This window comes from Pezoporus occidentalis, unplaced genomic scaffold (genome assembly GCF_034315485.1).
Source record: "Pezoporus occidentalis ecotype Australia unplaced genomic scaffold, CSIRO_AGI_Poc_V1 ctg2, whole genome shotgun sequence".
Lineage (NCBI taxonomy): Eukaryota > Metazoa > Chordata > Aves > Psittaciformes > Psittacidae > Pezoporus > Pezoporus occidentalis.
The window spans coordinates 10881223-10893977 of record NW_026913855.1 but is presented as its reverse complement, the minus strand read 5'-3'; the positions used below and the strand labels follow the sequence as shown (position 1 = coordinate 10893977).

At 38.6% G+C, this 12755-nt stretch overlaps 1 protein-coding gene across 3 annotated transcripts in view; it reads right to left on the bottom strand.

The window, feature by feature from the left end:
- The window catches only part of CDYL (chromodomain Y like), a 107351-nt gene that overhangs the window by 27832 nt on the left and 66764 nt on the right, over positions 1-12755 (bottom strand). The gene's annotated exons all lie outside the window — the stretch shown is intronic.

Sequence of the window (12755 nt, the reverse complement as noted above, 5' to 3'; positions counted from 1 at the left end):
GAGGGGGTGGGGTGATGGGGGAAGGTGTTGAAGCAGAAAGAGTTTTTAGCTGCTTGCCAGCAGAGGCAGCCACAGCTGGTTGTAATTTGGTGAGCATCCCCTTCCCCACCTGGCCTGATCAGAGAGAGCCTCAGCTGTTCCTCTTCCAGCCTGCACAGCCCTCCTGGCACAAAAGGAGATGGTTATAAAACTCACCCCAAGGTGTTTCTAAAGAAGCCTAGCTAGCAGCACAGCATTTCTATGCTGAGAAGATCCATTCACTGAAAAGGAGACTGCTTCCTCTACTGTAAGCATCCTGTTAGTAGGAAACATTTGCAGGTGCTGTTATGTTAATCTCCAAGCCAAACTATGTTCAGTGAAGGCGATCTTCAGGCAATGTAATGGATAAAAAATGAAGAGGGTTTTGCTGAGTGTGCACACAGTCAAGTCTTTTTAGAAAAACTTAACAGGTGGCCAAGTCTGAAAGGATTTTAACATGATAGCAAAAGCACATCTCTTGACACAAAGGAAAAAGCTCTGTTCGATTGCAAGTTGTCGCACAAAGGCTCATCTAGGCTTGACAGTTCAGGTATTCAGAAAGCAATACACGACATTCTCAGGATATGGGAATTCCTGACATCCCATACATTTCTGCCATGTAATTCCCTCTAACGCAAGCCCAATATTCACCACAGATGATTCTGTTACTGACCTTTTCCTTTGCTTTCCTTTCTGTTACTTTTCTGGTAATGGGCTTAAGTTTGGGTGATATATGAAGAGCCTGATGTTTATGCCCCTCCTGTTCCCAAAAGGCAAAAAATCTCAAGCCACTGTCCCAGAGTTTAAATACTGCAAGTAAGATGGCCAAAACCAATTCCAGTCTCAATAAATGTGATTTATAATGCTGACTCCCTGTTACAGTTTCAATGGAAATCTACCCATCAGACATCATTGCCACTGAAAGTCAGCCTATGTGAACATATACACACTAAAAATTCCAGGTAAACTTTCTTTTGTTTTAAAATTTCTTCTTGGAAAGGATGTTCCCTTATTTATCATAGTAAGTTATGTTAGTTCGCACTGAAAACTGTTCCCTCCCATCTGCTTAGCAAAGCTGCATTTATGATTCAAGAGAATCAATGACTGTTTAATTTAGTTTTTTCATATTTGTTTTTTTGCCAGTGTAACTGATTCATTTATCCATTTACTATATGGATTTTAGTATTAGACTTCGTTAAAATCATTCAAAATTGGCTTATCTAACTTACACCTATAACCTGTATTTCAAAAATCACTTTTGTTATCTCTTGGCAAAGACTCATTTCTTGGTTAATTTAGCAATGTGACCATGTTAAAGCCTATTTTCTTTCATAAAATATGATGAAATATATCTATGTAAAATACATATTCTTAAGTATTGCTACAAAACAGCAAATATGAAATGTAGTAAGACATGAACAATCAGAAGCACACAGATACTTCTCTGTGTATACACATATATTCATCCCAAATATACTATATTGTGAAAATCAGTCATTCAAAGTAAATATTAACATCCCTATTGAAAGCTCCATGTGCTGACATTTCATGAATTACTATTATTAATAATATTACTAATAAAACCGCCCAACATTTAGACATTGTCCTTTAACATCAACAGGAGATGTAGAGCAAAAAGCCCAGTGCAACTCAGAATGCACTAGCCAGACCATAACCTTATAAGATGAGAGAGTAAGAATATGAACGTTATGATAGCATCAACATTATGGCAGTCCTAGTCACTAAAGCAGTGGAGAATAGAGGGAATATTACTTGTGTTGTGTTTGTAACAACTGCAATAAAATTACTGTATCAGAATCCTGGGTATTCCAGGCAAACACATTTGGTCAAACAGAGTGTTTGTCTATGGAATTCTTTTGATTTATAACAATGTACAATGTTTTGAGAGAAAGATACCCAGTCAAAGAAAATAAATACCCTCTAAACTTTAAAATATTTGTCTTTTAGCTGTTAATCTGTTTCACAATTTAAAATCTCTAACAATAGTTGTAACAGGAAAAAAACAAATATAGTCCCTAAACCAACCACAAACACTGACATCCTAGAAAAATCTAAATATTTTGAAGATGGAAACAAGACCAAACAAGCAAAATAAAGAACATCCTTCTGTAGGCCTTTATGCTAAAATTAACTGGCAAAAAAGGGGGTCTATGGAACAGTGATCATAAGATGAAGCTTATGTATCTTTGCTCACGAAACTTAGGGAGATTTGGGGGAATAAAATTTCCAAGCAGGAGATGTTTTACTGAAATTGCTACTCAGTGAAGCCTGAGGCGCTCTTATTAAATGTTCCTTGTCCTCTTACAGATTTTATTGTTTAAATCCTTCTGAGTAAGCTAGAAACTAAAGAATAACATGTTTTCTGCAGGTTTCATTTCTATCCCACTCTATGCTTTTCCACCTCACAGCAACTGAAAAACTGTGCTCCACTGTGAGGACAAACCTGAAAACCAACCAACCAATCAACCAACCAACAAGCTAAGAAACCTATTAGTATCAAAACCTTACTACGGGGATTGCATTGAAAAGCTAAAACAGAACAGAAAGACTGAAGATAACATACAGAGAAATAAAAAGTATAAATCCAAACTTAGTACTGAGGCATCAGAGGAGGGTTTTTTGTTTGAGAAGCAGTAAGCTTAGGACAGTATCATAGTATCTGCCTGTACTGTAAATGAATAAACTTCCTTCAAAGACAAAAAAAAAGTTCCAAAAAGCCCCATATCCGCATATCTTCCCCAGTGAAATGCAACTTTTTATTAAAACACAAAATAAAGCTTTGAAGAAATACTAGCTCTTTCATGCAAAGATCAGAGTACAGTAAACTATCTGAATAATTCTAAAGCAATTAATGACTAGAATTATGAACTTTAATTATGAGAAAACCAAACACCTGCCAGTGTCTTGATAAACGTTCATACTGGAAATGAGCACAAAATTCTGTAAGAAAGAACATAACCATAAAATAAGATGAGCTATGCGACAGTGAAGGAGTACTGTGTCCTTGGTATTTGCCTGTTTTAAACCAAAATCTAGATCTCAGGAATGCTACAATTAATTACCCATTATGGCAGGCTACTGGAAGAAGTTTATAAAATTGCTAACCCATATTCTGTAATGCAAATAAGACAGCTCTACCTCTCAGCTGAAACTATCTATTTTATTTCTATTATGTACTGAAACTAGGTCCAGAAAAGTAATTTCAAATGTGCCATAGGAAAACGTTGATGATATGTTCTCAAAAAAACAGTAGTCAGAATCGCATCTTTCCTTTTTAAAACAACTGTAACTTTTACAGGCCACAAATCATTCAATGATTTGCTACTCAGCCTTTCTTCCACCAGACTGAATTTTGCAAGAATCACACGAGAAAACCAGGGGAAATTCAAAAGATATGGAAGAGGCAGCAAAACCCCTTAATGTTCACAAATGACATTTACTCTTCAATGAGCATAACTGTCTTCATCAAACAAAGGGATTTAGATCAGCCTGATACTTTTGCAGCATTTACTGTCAACCTAAAGAGCTGTCTTACTGACTTCACACTGAGTTTAGCTCCCTGGCATGATCAGACAGCAGAGATTTTCCATGTACTTACTGATGCAGTCTCAGGGGATCTTATTATCCTTACCCTTAATAACATGAAAAAAAGGCAATAACAAATTTATCAAATTCTAGAGAGTCCTAAATTTAAGGTAGAGATATGGAGATTATTACCTCTTATATTTAATCATGTTGTTAATTCAGAGCAGCAGACTCAGGCAATGAAATTTGAATTCTCCCTAACTTAAGGAAAAAAAGAAAACACTTGATCCTAGAGTTTGGCCAGTACATTTTGTTGGCAAAAACCTGTTACACTGACAATAAAAACCAAATATTGTTGCTTAAAGAGGATTTAATCTAACTCAGCCATAACAACTCCCCACCTCGCACAGTTATTCATTACCTGTAGACAAAAAAAAAGAATCCTGACTCGTTTGGATATGTATCACATCAGTAACAGTGGTGATCTGTGAATTTATAAGGCAGGAGTCTCTGAAGCACAAGACTGATTACAGAATTGGGCATCAGTGTTGGGAGTTTTATGGGGCAGGCAATATTAGACATATTTAATGTTAGCCACAATTAAGTTAATTCTCCACATCATCTGAAATACACTTCTAGTGGTACGTGTACACATTGCCGCAAACTACACTATCAAATAAATATATGAAGACTTCTCCTCAGAAAATCCACATTTAAGAATTGCTTTGTGCCACTTCCCTCACAGGTGCACTAGAAAGAAGCTATCCCACTACAGCCTTCACATCACAGTAGTTATGATTTGCCACCAACAAAGGCAAAAGCAAAGCTGCAATAGAATGCAACCACAGAAGGCCCTAAATTAAGTATTTCTGGTCAACCTAGAAACTAAGACAAGATTCTTATTTATACAGTGAACCAGGATACCTTTCCTATCACTGTCCTGTGTCAAAAGTATCGCTCCGCACTCTAAACTTTCCAGACTGCAGAAACTACTATCTCTTAGAAATGTATATTGCTCTTGGAGGTATATTGCCTATTTCTGTCAGGAAAACATTACCTCTGACAGAATTATAAAGGTCCTCCTATACATGCTGTGATAACCCATGAACTTCAGGCTACATTTAAGTTTGGAGATGTGCATTTTTATTTGTCAATCTGTTGCACAAACATTTGTAAACAGGTGGTCTCTTTTGCTACATTGATGAAAAGGAAATAAAAAAGTACAGGACAAAACCTACCGATTATTTTCCTGAAACACAGCTAATTTGTCATTACATTTAACTGGAAAATATTCTAATCCTTCTGAGTGGTGGGAAGTTGGTTCTTAAAAAGCTTGAAATCCTTTTTACCTTGCAAACAAGAAAAACCCAACACAGGCTAGATTTGTCAACTTTCTAGAATGTGTTGAGACAGTCAAAAGCTTTTCAAGAAAGTCTCAAGGTAATGCTTCATCGCTTATGGCATTAAATAGGTGGATAAAAATCACTCTAACAGTTTTAAAGTGAAAAGCACGTGGGGCAAAAAGACAAGCAGGTTTTCAGGAAACAGGTATTGTTTCTTTAAATCTGAGATAGGAAGCCAGAGCTCAGACAGGAAAAGTTCGTAAAGTGCTTAGCAGGAATTCACTGAACTGAAGCTCCACCAATTTATAACTAGTGACTTCACTCATTACACCTCGTTTTTTTTTTAAATCCTAACCAGGTGTATTGTTTGAGCACAAAAAAAGTTCCATGATTCTGTATGGTCAGCGAGCAATCTAGAACTAGATACTGACATTCTTGTATTATTTCAAGCTAGGAGTGATAAAATAAAATATACGCTGAAGGCATTCTTTCAGTACGTATTTTAATATCATATAAATGTGAGCTATTTTGAGAATTAGTATTTCCCCTTAATTTAAAGGAGCTGAAGCCCAGTAACAAGGCTCATAATTCATGTATTTAGGGTCTAAGTGATTTATAAATCATTTACCTTCACAGACAAAACGAGATTAAAATAACTATGGCACTGTTTTGTTTTTTTAAAGGATGAGGATCACCACCTGAAACAATTACAAAACATAAGACATGCCTGGTTTTACCTACAAAGTCGCAGCTCAGAGGATAGGAAATACGTGGGAAAACAGGCATTCTGACTGCGTTATGAGGAGGAACAAGCATAAACCTGAGATCATTCAAACAAGCAGTGCACAACTTCTTGGAAAGTCTGGAGCTAAAAATGAAACAGCAAGTGCAACTGATTCAGCAGTGTCAACTACTGAAACTGCAAGTACTGTGCAATAAAAGAATCTGCGCACTATGAACACCAGCAAGTATTCCCATGGAAAAGAGATGCACTGCAAATCACTCCTCCAAAATCAACATTTAAAGTAACTATAATTACAAAGTTCCTTGGTCAAAACATGTAGTTAATGCTACCAAAAGGAAATCAGACCAATAAGGTCCAACACTTCCAAAAATTTAAATAAAAGTATGTGTGGAGGAAAAAAAAAAAAGAAAGAAAAAAAGAAAGAAGTGAATTAATGTGTGTTGCTAATACATGCAAACAACATCACCTGATCAGACTGAGCAAACAATACATCATAAAGACAAAGATCTACAGATCTTGGGCTGCTAATCTCCAGAGTGATCTTTAAAATCTGATAGGCAAAACATTTCAAATTTATGAGCAATTCAGGAACAGCACACACTTGGATTTCAAAACCTGATCAAATTCACTGAACCTGATCAAAATGCGAGCACTCATAATTTAAAACAGACCAAGGTCACCTTTCCTGGGGCAGTTCAGAGGCTGTCATCACACACACAGCCCACTTACATAGAGGGCATGCAAAGACCTTCTATGGGAGAGGGGGCTACAACTTCACAGCCCACAGGCATTGTTCCTTGTGACAGAAGAGGAAGGTAGGACAGTGAGCACAGCCCAGTCCTGCACCGAGGCAATGAAATGCTGGGCCTTTCTGCTGCCAGCCAAACCCCACAACCACAACCCTAGCAATCTCACTGAGGGAAATACAAAAAACAAAAAAACAACAACAACAATAAAAGAAACAAAAAAGGAAACACTTTCTTCCCATAATGGGATTGATGCAGTAGATGCAAATAGGGTATTAAGCTGTGCTGTGAAACGTGTGACTTGTCTTTAACATCTTTTTCCCTTCAGAATGATAAAATCAGGAAGTCTTTCAGGTGACAACATCGGCCCTACATTTGAGAAACAGCAAAACAAGGTTAGCAAAACTTGGAAGGTAGTCATCACTGCTGGACAAGACAAGAGAAAAAAGGTATGCTGTGATAGATCAGGAGGGGTACTGGGGCAGTGGTTCTAGGAATACATGGAGGGGAGACTGGTGAAAAAACCCATCTTAAGTATTACACTTCCACCTATAAATATACTTGGACCACAGCCTTTTTTCAATAAAATGTTTACTCATATGGAAGAAAAATAAAGCATGCACTAAAAACATGGCATTACAGACTATGAAGCAGAACACAGAAAAGTATATTTAGGTTATAATCAGTTACAAAGTGTACACCAGTTAACAATGTGATGTAAAAAAGAAGGGCAAAGCTCAACTCTGAGGTACACTGGTAAGAAAACTGCATGTTCCAGGAGATGATGCTTTCTAATAAGTACTTGTGAAGTAACTGCTGAAAAAATCCAGTTTGGGGTACCATATGCAAAGGGAGATACTTTGGACTGTCTATGGTTGATCAGCAATGGCAAAAGATTCAAAAACAGGACATATGAGAAAAGATGAAAGGAATAGGGTCATTTTAGGACGTAAGAAGGAACTATGGAGATCTGACAGCTGTTCTACAGCATGTGCAAGTAAAATTTGAATTGTTCATTGGAAGAATCACTACTGAATAGCATTGGCTAAGCCGTATCAGTTAGAATATATTGGGAAAAGAAAAGGAAGAGGACTTTTCTGATCAAAGCGGTATGAAAGGTGAGTTAGAGATGGTTTAATTCCCATTATGAATTTATTGTAAATTTTAAGAACAGGTTATGCAAGCCCTGTCAGGGAAAACAAATACTTGCTTAATTCTGCCTCAGTACAAGGACGGACAAAGCTGGTCAACATCTCCTTTAGCCCAAGCTGCATCGCTAACAACATCCCTGAGGTTTAAAAAAATAAATAAGAAAATCTGCTTTCCACATGCATAGTCCTGTTTTCAATGCTATTGTATTTTGAACAAAGGCCAATATTTATTGCTTCAGTGACATGTTGTTCTACACAGTTCTTAAGATGTTAGGCATTTCTAAATGGAGGAATAGCGTTCAAGTAACAAGCTTTCTATAAACACATGCCATCTTGCTAGTTTGAAGCTATTGGTAGAAATCCGTACATACCAATAAAGACAGAGATCATGGGAGTCACTAACTCTCTAATCTCCAGAACACACACCACATAATTCCCATCTGGTAACAGCATCTATTTGAGGACCCCTACTGATCTCCCAAATTCTCCAACTTTGTAACAGAGACTGTGAGGCTACATGTCCAAATAATAAAATGATTCAAACATGACTACTACTTAACAATGGCAAGGTCTGATTACGGTTTACAAGCTTAATTTGACTGTGTGATTAGGTAGATGTGAGATTCTCAGAGCTAAGAAAGCCCCTCTTTCCCCATCACAGACTTCCAAAGCTGAAAGTTAACATCAAAAACTATTCAGATTTTGTTTCCCTCAGTCTGTGTAGGATGGCATGACATATTAGAAATAAGCACCTAGCAAGAGCTGATGATCCTACTAATGTTGTATTTAACTACCTAACATGTGGCACTGCAGAAGCATATCCAGGTTATTCTCGAAGGTGCACATTAAAGGAGGAGGGGCAATGGAAATAGATTGTAACTGGGAAAATTCTGACATTCTGATAATAGGTTAGAAAAAGTTTGCAAAGAGGTACTCAATCACTGGAGCAAGCATGCCGAAGGTGTCCAGTCTCCATCCCTGCAGATACGTTAAACAAGCCCTGAGAAACCTTCACAAGCATATACAAATGTCTGAGGAGAAGCAAACCAAAAAACCAGGAATTTCAGCACAGATTGAAGCACATAATTTTTTTGAATAACCAAATATAACCCAGTGTATTCTATTAGAATACATTGCTCGATCTTGGTAATTATTCCTGCTATAGAGCTGAGTAAAGAATAGGGACCTGTTTGTTAAACACTACCTTTTAAAATTTGTTTTGCTTCTATCTTCCCTGTGACCTGCTGTCATCTTAGTCTAATGAAATCAAAAGGCATCTTCCCTCATCAGCTGGTTCCAAAAAGTTGATTAATGGCCCAGACCACATTTTGCTTGGTCTGAATTTAAAACTTCTTGGCTGAAGTTTCAAGTCAGTTCCTTCCATTCTTTTCATTCACAGGGACACGTATACCGTAAGACTGGAGATGACTATAGGAAATTGCCATTAAAAAGGCTCTGTATTAGCTTAGTTGAGATATAAAGAAATCTTTCCACTGCTGTAAAACTCAGTTCAGAGGTTTTTATGTTCATGGATTACATACTGCCTGTATTTGAAGAAGCTGCTTAGTGACACTGCTTTCTCCTGTGAAGGGGATAGAAGATTAGTATATTGCGTCAGGGTTATAAGCATAGATTCATAGAACCACAGAATGTTAAGAGTTGGAAAGGACCCTAAGATAATGTAGTTCCAACCCCCTGCCATGGGCAGGGACACATCACACTAGACCATGTTGCCCAAGGTCCTGTCCACCCTGGTCTTGAACACTGCCACAGATGGAGCATTCACCACTTCTTTGGGCAACCCATTTCAGTGCCTCACCACCCTCACAGTAAAGAGCTTCTTCCTTAATATGCAACCTGAACTTCCCCTGATTAAGTTTGAACCCATTACCTTTGTCCTATTGCTACAGTTCCTGATGAAGAGGCCCTCTCTAGCATCCTGGTATTGATAATTGGAGGACCTTGGAGTGACTCATAGTAACAGGGGCTTTTGCTCAGTGAAAAAAACAGCTCCTAACTACTCTCCCACTACTTCACCAGTTTTTTTTTTAGCAAGAAGTCTTTTCAAGACACACCTAGGCCATGCTTCAGTAAGCAGCAGTGCCAGTTTCAAGATCCTCCTCTGCCCAAGGCCTGCTTGTTTCAGCCCATTTGAGTAGGCTGGCATAAATTAAAGGATATGGAGAGGACCAAGAAGCCAAACCATGAGGTTGTAAGAGGAACAGACAGAATGAAAGACATCATTGTGCAAGAAGATGTAGGAAGCACTTCTACTTAATGTTTAATCACAGTACTTAACTGGGGGAAAAGTATAGCTGGCTTGAGCTATGTTGTCTAAAAGAAGTCTGTGGTTGTATTTCTCCTTGCCCTCAATGAAGCGGTGGAGTCTGAAGATTTTGAAGAAGCTGCATTCAACAGAGAGAATGAAATTGGAGAAGGCGCTTAAGCAAGGCACAGGAAAAACAACCCAAGCAATTTTAGAGAAAAAATCCATTCTTTTTGCCAGGACCTCTCCTGCCTTTGCAAGGGTTCAGGTGCAAGGAACCTGAGGACAGTCCTGAAGCCAGCTTCCAGAAATTAAGTTGCAAAATTTTAATTATGCAAGAAAAAAGGCAATGTGTTTGTGAGACCTATCTTAAAACCTATTCACATTGGATCTCTGGCTTGGAGCTCCTACTGGTATCTCTCCAGGCTACAGCTCACCTTGATACATGCAAAATTAAAAAAAACCTCTTTGGCAATATGCTATTCCATAGGCACTCGCAACAAAACCAATCAATCAACCAACAAAACCGACAAACTTCCTCTCCCCCCAAACCACCCCAACCCATTTTTGTTAAAAAGAGAAACCACAACAAAAAAAAAAACCAAAACCCTCTGTACTTCTCTTGTATTCATAAAGCCCCTTAGGCCAACTCAGCTTCCACGCTCAAGACAAAGTCCAAAGTTTATGCAGCAGAGGTTTAGCAAGGAATCATCCGAGCCCCCCTCTGTTCTCTTCTTCAGTCGAGAAGGACACTAAAGGAAGAAATTGCTAATAGCAAAAGCAAACACTTTATCAGGATGACCCCAACAGACGTTTCAGTAACCAGCCCACACAGTTTTTCATTGTCAGCACACTCAGGCATTCAGGGAGACACAACAATCTGCATAGGTCTTGCTGGGTAGAGCAGAGGTTGCCAAAAGGAACTGTTTGGAGGACACATTACCAGGGCTAGGCTATGTGTACATGGCTGAAACATAAGCTGCTTTTCTGAAAGCAAGCTCTTTTAATAGGAATCCAATTTATTTATTTATTCAGAAGCAGATGGCATCCTCTCAAGATGTTATGCAGAACATGACACACAAAACAAGTATTTTCATCTGAGCATATTTTTTTTAATCAACTCCCTGCTATTCAGCATTAAATGACAAACAAAAATTTAGTCTCTAGAGTCTGGTAATACTCCAGGCTAACTCAAGCTAACACAGGATATAGCAGTAAGTGATGAAATGTAATGACTTGTAATACACTGGAGCGCAGACTAGATGACCTCAGTGTCTTTTGACTTGGATGTTGTATAAAAAAAGCATTACAGTTGTTGGGGGAAAATTACAAATTGCAGCCTCCATGCCGATAAGCACATCTGATGGAGAAACCCCATGACCCAAGATTAGTCAAAAGTGCCTTAATGCAACTTTTTGTATTTACACAAAGGCAAAACAAGAGGCAAGAAATCCTATCATAAAGCATTGTCAGTAATACTGCCATGAAATCACTGTATTGTAGGAGTCTGTATGACACTGCTGATAGGTTTCATATTATGTTTTTATGTAATACCTCCCGAATCATAACCTTTAATTTCCATTCATTGCACAGCCTAAGCAACCACTACAAAGACTTATGGAAAGATACCTTGTTAAAGAAACTGTTATCACTACATACAGACAAAACAGAATTTAGAAGGAAGTCTAATACCACCAAATACTGCCTTCTCTCCTGACCCTTTCCACTCCACAACTCATTGCTTAGACCACTGTGTGCCACCTTTAATAGATACTGCACGGTTTTCTTCTAATAGTCATATATATCCAAGTGTGTTGATGTACAGAGGTTCATTTACCACACATTAGTACAATGTATTACACCACAAGTGAGTCATCCTCTCATTACAGCCTCATACAACACATAATTAAAGTATAAGGGACTCCCACAAACTAAAGTGGTTTTAGAATTTTCTGCATGAAGAACATGCATGGTCCTAATATTTTCCAATAACTTAACCATTTACAATTTTGTTTTTAAACAAAAGCATGCTCAAAGAATACTAATCCTAACTGAAAGAATTTTTATGTTTATGCACTATTTCAAGGTCATCCAAATCCAGCAGTCATTTAATTCACATGCAATCATTAAGGTCCCTTTCCCCTTCGGCCAGTGTTTCCATCTTCTTTTCAATGCCTACCCTGCACCCCCAGCCAAGATCAGCACCTTCCACTCTCTGTGGAAGGAGGTCCTTCCCCCTGCTCTCCCTCTCCTATACGAGTTCTGCTTTTCATTTCTTCCATCAGCAACAGCTGCTCCTACACACACCATTCTGAGATTGCTAAACAATCGCTCCAAAGTCAACAGGCCTGGGAGAGCTGCTGCTGATGGGCAAGACACACAGATGCTGCAGGAAGAATAGGGTAGCTGTTTCTGCTAGCAGCTTCCCTCCCACAAGCAGGAGCTGCAACCCATGATCCCTGGGATGCAGGCAAAGGAAAGGACTTCAGGGCTTGGACTGCACTTCACTTTGTTGTGCTTGAACATGGGTAAAAGAGCAAAACTGAGGCTTTTTTAAAATGTACGAATTCTGTCCACTTCCCCATTCAGTTTGCTACCACCAGCAAACTTCAGCAGGGTACACTTGATCTCATTGTCCAGATCACTTATGAAGATAAGAAACAGCATTTGGCCCAATATGAACCCCTGGGGGACCACACTAGTGACAGGTCACCAGTTGGAAAAGGAGCTACTTACCATCACTTCTGGATGGTGCCCATCAGCCGGTTCCCCAGCCACTGCACAGACCACTTGTCTAGACCATAACACATTGGTTTCCCTAGGATGCGGCTGTCCAAAACTGTATCGAAAGCCTTGGAGAAATCCATGTAGACAATAGCCACCACTCACCCCACATCCAGTGAGAAGGTTACTTTGTCATAGAAGACCATCAGGTTTGTC